This window comes from Lissotriton vulgaris, chromosome 11 (assembly GCF_964263255.1).
Source record: "Lissotriton vulgaris chromosome 11, aLisVul1.2, whole genome shotgun sequence".
In the NCBI taxonomy this organism is placed as follows: Eukaryota; Metazoa; Chordata; class Amphibia; order Caudata; family Salamandridae; genus Lissotriton; species Lissotriton vulgaris.
Window position 1 is genome coordinate 542,640,501 of NC_141699.1, and position 9,265 is coordinate 542,649,765.

The following is a 9,265-nucleotide window of genomic DNA, read 5'->3' on the forward strand; positions in this document are numbered from 1 at the left end:
ATCATTCACTTGTACATGGAGCACAGTTGGTGACACTGGAGGGATGGCAAGAAAGAGCATGTGGTGCCCTAAAATGAACTCAGGTTGGGGGGTGGCTCATTTGACCAGCGTGCCAAAAGTAGACAGTTGAGCTACTTAAGCACAGTTCCTCACAAACCTTAGAATTGTTGCTTAGCTTTGCCAGAGAACTTTGGGTGGTAAGTATGATTAAAGTATTGTTTTATCTCTAAAGCTTTACATAGTTTCTAAAGATCAGCAGATACTAAGTGGGCTCCTTAATCACTTTTGATCTGTAGCGGTATTTCGAACTTTTGATACATTTCCGGGCAGTTTCTTTGTTACAGAGTATGCTCAGGCGCATGGTTAGTCTTCAATACACCCAGAGAATATGCACCTCGGACTAGAACATAAATATAAGAACTAAGTCAAGACTTTTAAATAACATCTATGTGTACATGGACATACCACCCACTGAAGGTGGATGGGCAATGGGAGTGGTCTTGACACTTTCACAGGAATTGAAGACTAGGCAAGAGGCACATATACGAAGGTAGTGCTGGGCAATGGAAGGGAAATGGGGCAAACCAGAGGGTAACTATGGCAGGAACTATTCTGTCTCGACAAACATGGGCAATGCTGTTATATAATCAGGATACATTTGAAAACTGTATTCTCAGAGCTACTACTCTTCTTTGCTCGACCCACCACATTCCATAGGGATCTCTTTTGCAATCGTATTTCAGCCATATTTTCTTTTTGGTGTCAGGGGCACATTCTTGTAACTCAGAAATATCTTTTAGAGTGGGCATAAGGGGCTACGATACTTGGGATAAATAGAGGGTTCCATCAAACTAGGGAGACAGTGTAGCCTATTTAGCAGTTTGATCAGCAAAAGCACTACCCTTATACACTTCACCCGTGATGCGCTGGAGTTAAGCAAACTTTGAAAGCCATCTGAAGAGCATCAAGCAAAGTTTTTACATTAAATCCATTTTTTAATAGGGGCTCCGCAGAGGTAAGGAAAGTAAACCTGACTGCATCCAGAGGAGCGTGAACTCAAGAGCCACTCCAACTACATACTTCAAATCAGTAAAAATGGGCACACGGTTATGTACAACACCAGTCAGGGCTACAAATGCAGCTTCTTGAGCAAAATGTACATGCAGTAAACATTAACTCCCAACAACTTCATGTATAGTCTAAGTAGCATAACCAAAAACCCAAGTTTCCTTATAATTTCTGAGACATGAAACTTCAACTTAGAACACACGATTGCAATTGGGTTAAAGTCCATTACTGAGGTCAATAGGAGGACAGTCTTTAGGATGCAATTGCGACGTTCTTAATCAAGAGCAGAGGGGGAAATGGGAAATCGGACTCAGCACAGGTGAACCTAACACCATGTCTTCAGATGCTTCAGCTAGTGGCCCATGTGCAAGTTTCCACGGCATTGAGAGCATGAGTATGTAGTAACTGGTTTTATTTTGTCACCATGCTCAAAATCTCTCTATTAAAATTTTAAGGCAGGGAAACAAAGTGCGACCTAGCCGCCAATACATGTGAAATTGACAGAAGATCATGAAGTACATGGTAAGGGCCAGATGTCCAGCGTTCTCCCAGGAGGAAGTGTACAGCAATAATGGCCAAATAGCATAATAAAAAATAATCCACAGCGCATCATGTCGCAATATATAAGGGAGAAAACCTAAAACATTTAAAAGAACAATGTCATCAACCACAGGTCAAATTCATCAGTATTAAGAGTAGATGCAGCGTCAGTGTTGCGGTGCAAAGGGTGCTTCCCTCTCTGCTAGCTAGCAACGAGTCAGGCAGCAAAATCACGTTTCATTGAAAGGTTTAGTCAAAGAGCTGGAGCGCTTGTCGTTTCGGTGGATTGGTCACCATGCTCTTTTACTAACATACCTAAAGCAAAACCCACCTTTTCATGGAAATACAACAATAGTCATAATCAGGCAACCCTAATCTGGGTGCAGGCAATGCTTGTTTCAAAAATTCAAAAGCATGCTTAGGCCAAGACTAAGGCTCTAGAGTGTCTTTATTAAAATCCAGCGTGGTGCAAGAGCGACACAAAGGGCCTCATAAATATGCCCAATGGTGCACAACTGATTCTGTAATTTGGGCAACAGACCTTGCACCAAAGCCCCTCTAACAGCTGCATGATTGGCTTCTGTGGCGTTATAAATACCACACAAATGTTCGAACATCTCTTTCGTATGATCCGGGTGATCAGCAGGAGTTTCTCCTCCGTGTTATTTACAATTATTAATCTTGCTCCAACATTGTGCTACTAGAAAACGACATACTTCAACTGTAGCGTTTAACAGTTCATTTCTAGCATCAAAAAGAGTTGTTGTGGCCAATTTGCAATGACCAACAAGCAATTGTTTACTTCACAGGGTATATAATTATAGACAGCAAGTAACTGACACCAGCCTAGTTGGATTTATAGCATTAATAAACTGTTTGCAATTCTTCCCAAAACATCTGTAGGTTATCATGTATTTTTGCGAACTATTGGGTGATGTTTAGGAGATTAGATAGGTAACAGGGAATATGAATGGTGACTTAGCAACCCTACTACAGGACCTGAGAACTCTTGCAGAGGTAGGAGGGAATCTGGTTGAACATGTGAAAAGTCATTTACATCATCATTGTCTCCCTCACTAACTGAGGGTGTGTGTTGTGGTGCTTTTCCAAGCTCTCTTAGCCCTCATCCTTAGATTATCTCGGAGAATAGTTGAACTGTGAGCCTTGTAATGTTCGTGACTGCGGGTCAGCAGTCTAGTTAGCCGCGCACGTAGTCGTGCGCATACGCGGGCATAATACGTCACGCGGTGCACTATAAAATAAAGAAGGCGTGGCCGGAAGAGTTAGTCCGTACCAGGCGGAAAGTAAAACTGGTGTCCCGGGTCTCTGTGCTGCCGCAGCGCTTCCCCCACCATGCGCATGCAGCCTCGAGACCTGACAATGGCGACGAGAGCCTAAAAGACCCATGCTGTGCCCCACCCGCTACTCCCGTCTGCCACTCCACGTGCCAACATGGCGGTCATTCCCCCCATCGAGCCATTTGTAGTGGACGGCGCCCCTGCATCCCTGGCGCCGTGCTGGAAGGACTGGACGGAGCGCTTACAGTTCTACTTTAAAGGTGCAGGCACGTCGAGGGAACGCCGCAGGGCGCTACTCCTTCATCTGGGAGGGAAAGATATCCACAGGATTTACAAGACCCTGGTAGAAGCCACCCCACACACCTACCTCACACTCCTCAATGCGCTCAATGCACATTTCGAACCAATGGCCAGTAAAGTTTATGAATGGTTCATATTCAGGCAAGCAAGACAGGAGGCCGAAGAATCGCTTGATGCGTTCCATGGCAGGCTTAAAGAACTCGCCAGCACCTGTGGGTTTCGTGACGAGCAAGAGGAGATACGAGGCCAAATAATACAAGGGTGCTACTCGTCCAACCTGAGAGTGAAAATCCTTCAAGAAGACGGAAAACCGCTAGCAGAAATCCTGAAACTAGGACGTTCCAAAGAACTGTCGCAAGCAAGAGCGTCACACATGGAGGCGGCTCTCCATAGGCCAGTCAAAGCGGAGCAGGTCAACACAGCCGAACAGGTCAATGTTGTCCGGCCAAAGTCACGCCAATTCGGAGGAAGGAAGCCGCAGGAAAGGCGGAAAGAATGTGGGTACTGCGGAGGCATGCCCCACCGCGCTCAAGATTGCCCGGCGCGCGGGAGAAAATGCAGCTCGTGTGGACGAATGAATCACTTCGCAGCAGTTTGCAGATCCACAAAGCCGAAGAATGAGGCAGCCCACGCCATCAGAGAGAGCCCAGACAGTGAAGACATGGATGATGATTCCAATGACTACCCGGTCCACTACGTGTTCGCCATCGACCAACCGCAGAGGAGGAAGAGGCGTCTCCCAAAGTGCTGCATAAGAATACACCAACAGGAAGTGAGAGCCACGATCGACACTGGAGCCTCGATTGAACTCATGGCGGCAAACGTATATAACCAACTGCGGGAAAGACCAACTTTGAAAACAGCAAAGATCCGGGTGTTCGCATACGGACAGAAGACCCCTATTCCGCTGACCGGGTGTTTCCAAACGGAACTACAATACCAAGACCGGAAGGTCCCGACGACCGTCTACGTCACCAAAGAAGGCAGTGGCATGCTCCTCAGCGGACAGGCAGCCAAAGAACTCCAACTCATATAATTCGCAATGGCGGTATTAGAAGAGGAGCTCGACACAATACTTGAAGAGTTCGAGGACACATTCCGAGGCATCGGATGTCTCAAAGGGAAAGAGGTGTCTCTCCACATTGATCCATCCATTCAACCTGTCACTCTCAGGCATCGAAGAATAGCGTTTCACCTAAGGAAGAAAGTGGAGGAAGAACTAGAGGCCCTCGAACGACAGGGCATCATTGAAAGAGTCAGTGGGCCCACCCCGTGGGTGTCGCCAATCATGGTGGCGCCCAAGCCCAAACAGCCAGGCCAGGTCCGCATCTGTGTAGATATGCGCTTACCCAACGCGGCGGTCAAGAGGGAACGACACTTAACCCCCACCATTGATGACATTCTGGGAGAATTGAACGGAGCAAAGTGGTTCTCCAAGATGGATCACCAGCTGCCCCTTCACCCGGACTCCCGCTACATAACCACTTTCTCCACCCATGTAGGCCTCAGACGATACCGACGTCTCAACTTCGGCATCTCCAGCGCGGCGGAGGTCTTCCAGAACACCATCAGGGAGGTTCTGAGCGGGCTCCCAGGAGTCTTGAACGTCAGCGACGATCTGCTCATATATACGAACTCCGTCGAAGAACACCACCAAAGACTGCGAGGCGTGCTGCGGAGAATCAAAGACTCAGGCCTGACACTACACTGCGAGAAGTGCCAATTCCTCCAAAATAAAATCAGCTTCTTTGGATACACCTTCTCAGACCAAGGAATCGCCCCGACCCAGACAAGGTGAGGGATGTGCAAGCCGCCCCAGCCCCTTCCAACATGTCGGAGGTACGAAGCTTCATGGTGAATTTCTGCGGGAGATTCATCCTGGACTTGTCCAACCTCACCAGACCCCTCCGGGAACTCACCAAGTCCACCACCCCCTGGCAGTGGGGAGAAGAACAGGACACCACATTCCGAAACACCAAGGCCGCGCTGTCAGCGGATAAGACCTTGTCATACTTTGACCCGGCGAAGCCTGCTAACATAGCCGTGGATGCCAGCCCTTACGGCCTAGGAGCCGTGCTGACACAGCGCCAGTGAGAAGATGACTGGGCGCCAATTGCCTATGCCAGCCGGTCCTTGACCGAAACTGAACAACGATACTCTCAGATGCGATTGCGATCCATTGGGCCTGCAGGCACTTCCACGTCTACGTATATGGACACCTGTTTACCGTCTCCACGGATCACAAGCCTCTGATCCCACTATTCCGAGGGTCAGTTTCCAAACCGCCACCCAGAATAGAGAAATGGATCCTAAAACTACAAGAATACGATTACCAATTAGAATACAAGCCGGGAGCGACAAACCCTGCGGATTATCTCTCGAGGCATCCCCGAGCGGCAACCAGCGGAGAAGAGGAGGATGCAGAAGAAATGGAGGAATACGTGAGAGTAGTGCTGGAAAGATCAAGACCCCTACCGATGAGCATGGAGATGATCATCGAAGCAACCCGCAGCGATGAAGTCCTCCAACTAGTCGTGAACGCCTTACAGGCCAACGACTGGAGAGCCATTCAAACATCACTAAGCAAAAGGACGCCGCAGGCAAGAAGCGCTTTAGAGACATTTCTGAAAGTGAAAGAAGAACTGTCAGTCGACAGCCAAGGATGCCTATTGAGAGGACCACGGATTGTGATGCCAAAGAGCCTAACCCAACAAGCAATCGAGCTAGCTCACCGCGGACACCAGGGGATAGTGAAGATCAAGAGTAGGCTCCGCGCAAAAGTGTGGTTTCCGGACATGGACACCAGAGTGGAGCTGGCCGTCAAAGAGTGCCAATGGTGCCAGGCCGCGGGACAACCCGAACGTCCACCCCCGTTCCTCACCGAAGACAACCCGCAGAGACCATGGGAACGCGTCAGTGCGGACTTCGGACACCTTCCAGACGGTAGATACATGCTCGTCATCATAGACGACTTCACCTAATATCCGGAGGTAGAAATCGTGACAACTCTCACGGCCAAGGAAGTCATTGCAAAGTTTGAGAAAGTCATCGCCACACACGGCATCTTCGAGTGGGTCAAGACAGACAACAGACCGCCATTTCATGGACAAGAGTTCGCAGAATCACTCCAGGAGTGGGGAATCCATCACCGGAAAGTGACCCCTGCTGCCCTCAAGCCAACGGAGAGGTAGAGAGGTTCATGCGCACACTAAACAAAGTCATCCGAATCGCCCATGCAGAAGAGGCCCCCTTGGAGAGAGCAATCTACACGTTTCTGAAGGAATATCGGCTCACACCACATCGCACCACGGAAGCAGCCCTAGGTCCATCGGTGATGGGGAGGATAGTCAGAGACACTATTCCCAACCACCCTACCTGGACCCCGAACAGTGTAGACTCATGAAAGACTCTATCCAACCAGAGACGGTCAAATGACTATGCCAATTTCCGACGCAGGGCCAAAGAAACATCAATACGAGAAAGAGACCAAGTATACGTGAAAGACAGATATCCAGGGAGCAAAGTTAGACTCCCATTTGAACCTCGACCATGGACAGTCACGCGCCGCACAGGCACCATGGTGACAGCTCAACGGGGGATGGAAACTGTCACACGCAACGTCTCCTTCTTCAAGAAAGCTTCCACACAATCCCCCAGACCTACAAGGCCAAGAACCAGACCAAGAACCACCCAGTCAACCTGAAGGACCAAGCAGTCCAAGAGGAGGTGAAGATGACACCCGATGTGAAGACTCGGTGGCGAGCCCCCTTGCCACCGAGACGCCGAGAATCGGCAGCCCCAGGTACCCCGCTGATCCCTGGCATGCCAGAGGATCACCTCAGGAGACCCCACGGAGGGTACTCCCCCGGGGAGAAGCAGCGGGATATGGGCTGAGAAGAAATCCGGCCCCGTCTTCACAACTGGCGGACTTTGCCGTGGGCTGATCACAGACTTCCTATACACCAGACTGGTAACAGGCCGGACGGCCCAAATATTACTTTACTAATATCATAACACCCAATGACTCTTATATCTATTTTGTTTTGTTTAAATAAAGGTTGAAAGGAATGTAATGTTTGTGACTGCGGGTTAGCAGTCTAGTTAGCCGCGCACGTAGTCGTGCACATACGCGGGCGTAATACGTCACGCGGTGCACTATAAAATAAAGAAGGCGTGGCCGGAAGAGTTAGTCCGGACCAAGCGGAAAGTAAAACTGGTGTCCCGGGTCTCTGTGCTGCTGCAGCGCTTCCCCCACCATGCGCATGCGGCCTCGAGACCTGACAAGCCTAACTACTCGTAGGTGTCGCTTCAGAACTTTGGGGTGCAGAGTCAGATCATATCAAGGGATACATGGCATGATGTTTTTGTGCCGGCCTCTCGCCTTGCTTTTGCACCACTTTTACTGTAGCTCGCGGCAGTCGCAGTGAATGCTGCACTCACTTCTGTAGGGTTTGCATGTGCCCCTCCCAACAGCCCACTGCAAGGTGCTACTTCATTTCCAGGTGCTCCTATTCATGCACCTACGGCGTTTCTTGCTGTTATGGAGAAACTCAAATCTAGCATATCCTTCTCTTCTTCTACAGTTTCTAGGGTCTCACTAGTAACTCAGGAAAACATTTAAGGAAGAGGCGGTGCAGGAGGGACATAAACCCTAACTTTGTCCCTCAAGTGACCAATTTGCTATCTCTGTTTCTCATTAATGTTTTTCAAACCCTGCACTCGAGATATTTTGCTTTTGCTTCATGGCTTCCATTTCCAAAAGTCTGCTCATTGTTTTGGAAGGATTTATACTTAGGATATTTGAATCATTTTCACGAATATTTGAATGCTCAATATGTGAGGTACCTTTTTTGTGAATAATACTTTTTATATTCACCGCTATGGCACTTAAACCAATCTTGAATATATGTGTATGTGCTTTTACCATATTGGTGGTACTTCACATGGAGGGGAGTTTGTTTTTCTGGGGCTTTCTCTAGTTTCAGTTTATCTGCTCCCATTTTTCCTAACTGCACCCTCATTCACAATCAGTTACACAATTGGATGTCCACAAGCCACGTGCAGCAATTCATCCCATGGAGGCGGGGGTTAATCCCACGGAGGCGGTGGGGTAAAAGGCTCATCAGGAAGGAAAGAGTGGATCTAACATCCCTTCTCATCTCCATCTCTATCTTGTGCAGAGAGGGAGAAAATTGTGTCCATACATGTCCAATGTCTCTTTTACATGTTGAGATCCCAGCCACAATTTTTGGGGACAGCAGAATTTTAAGGACAACTACATCAGCGCACATCTTTCATTTGCACATTCATCTGCTACGCTCTGTCCTGGGCAATCTTTGTCTCCAGGTACTCTTTTGGAGCATACTGCTCTTATAATGAGAATTCAAACCTATATCTAACTCTCCCTGTACCTACCCAAACCTGTTTAGCCAGTTGTTACTGACCCACATGACAACATTTCAGTTTATAACATAAATCCCCCCCGCCCCCCACTAGTCAATAAACACCATTATACTTCACATTTCATACATTTGAAAATGAGCTACCTTAGTTTGGCTTGATCAGCCTGTGGATCACCGGGCCATTCTCCACCTTCAGTCTTATCCTTGGCTCCCAAGACTGTCATGTGTATTCTTGGACAACCCCCATCGCTGCATCCAGTCAAACACAATTGGTTCCCAGCCAATGGGCTCCTTTTTAAAAAAACCTGCTGACTCGCCAATCTATTCTGAAAGAGTTTACTACCAAACGTCTAGTGAGGAGTTTTATCTATAAATCTGGGATGAAGTATGCAAAGGCAAGACACTTTTACAAGATTTAATAATTGGTTTAGCAACAAGGAACACGTGATGGAGATAAAAGGGCGATTGCAGGTTTACGAAGAGTGAGATCATGAGAAAGGAAGAAGATGATCTTCAGTTTGTAATTAGAATATAAACATTTTGGCTGAGCGAGCACATCAGTATAAACAACAAAAGAGTGTGACTAATGCAATCAGCATAAAAATGGAGAGAAAGAAAGGGGAGCATGGACAAAAATGCATAAATCTTGTTTAGATT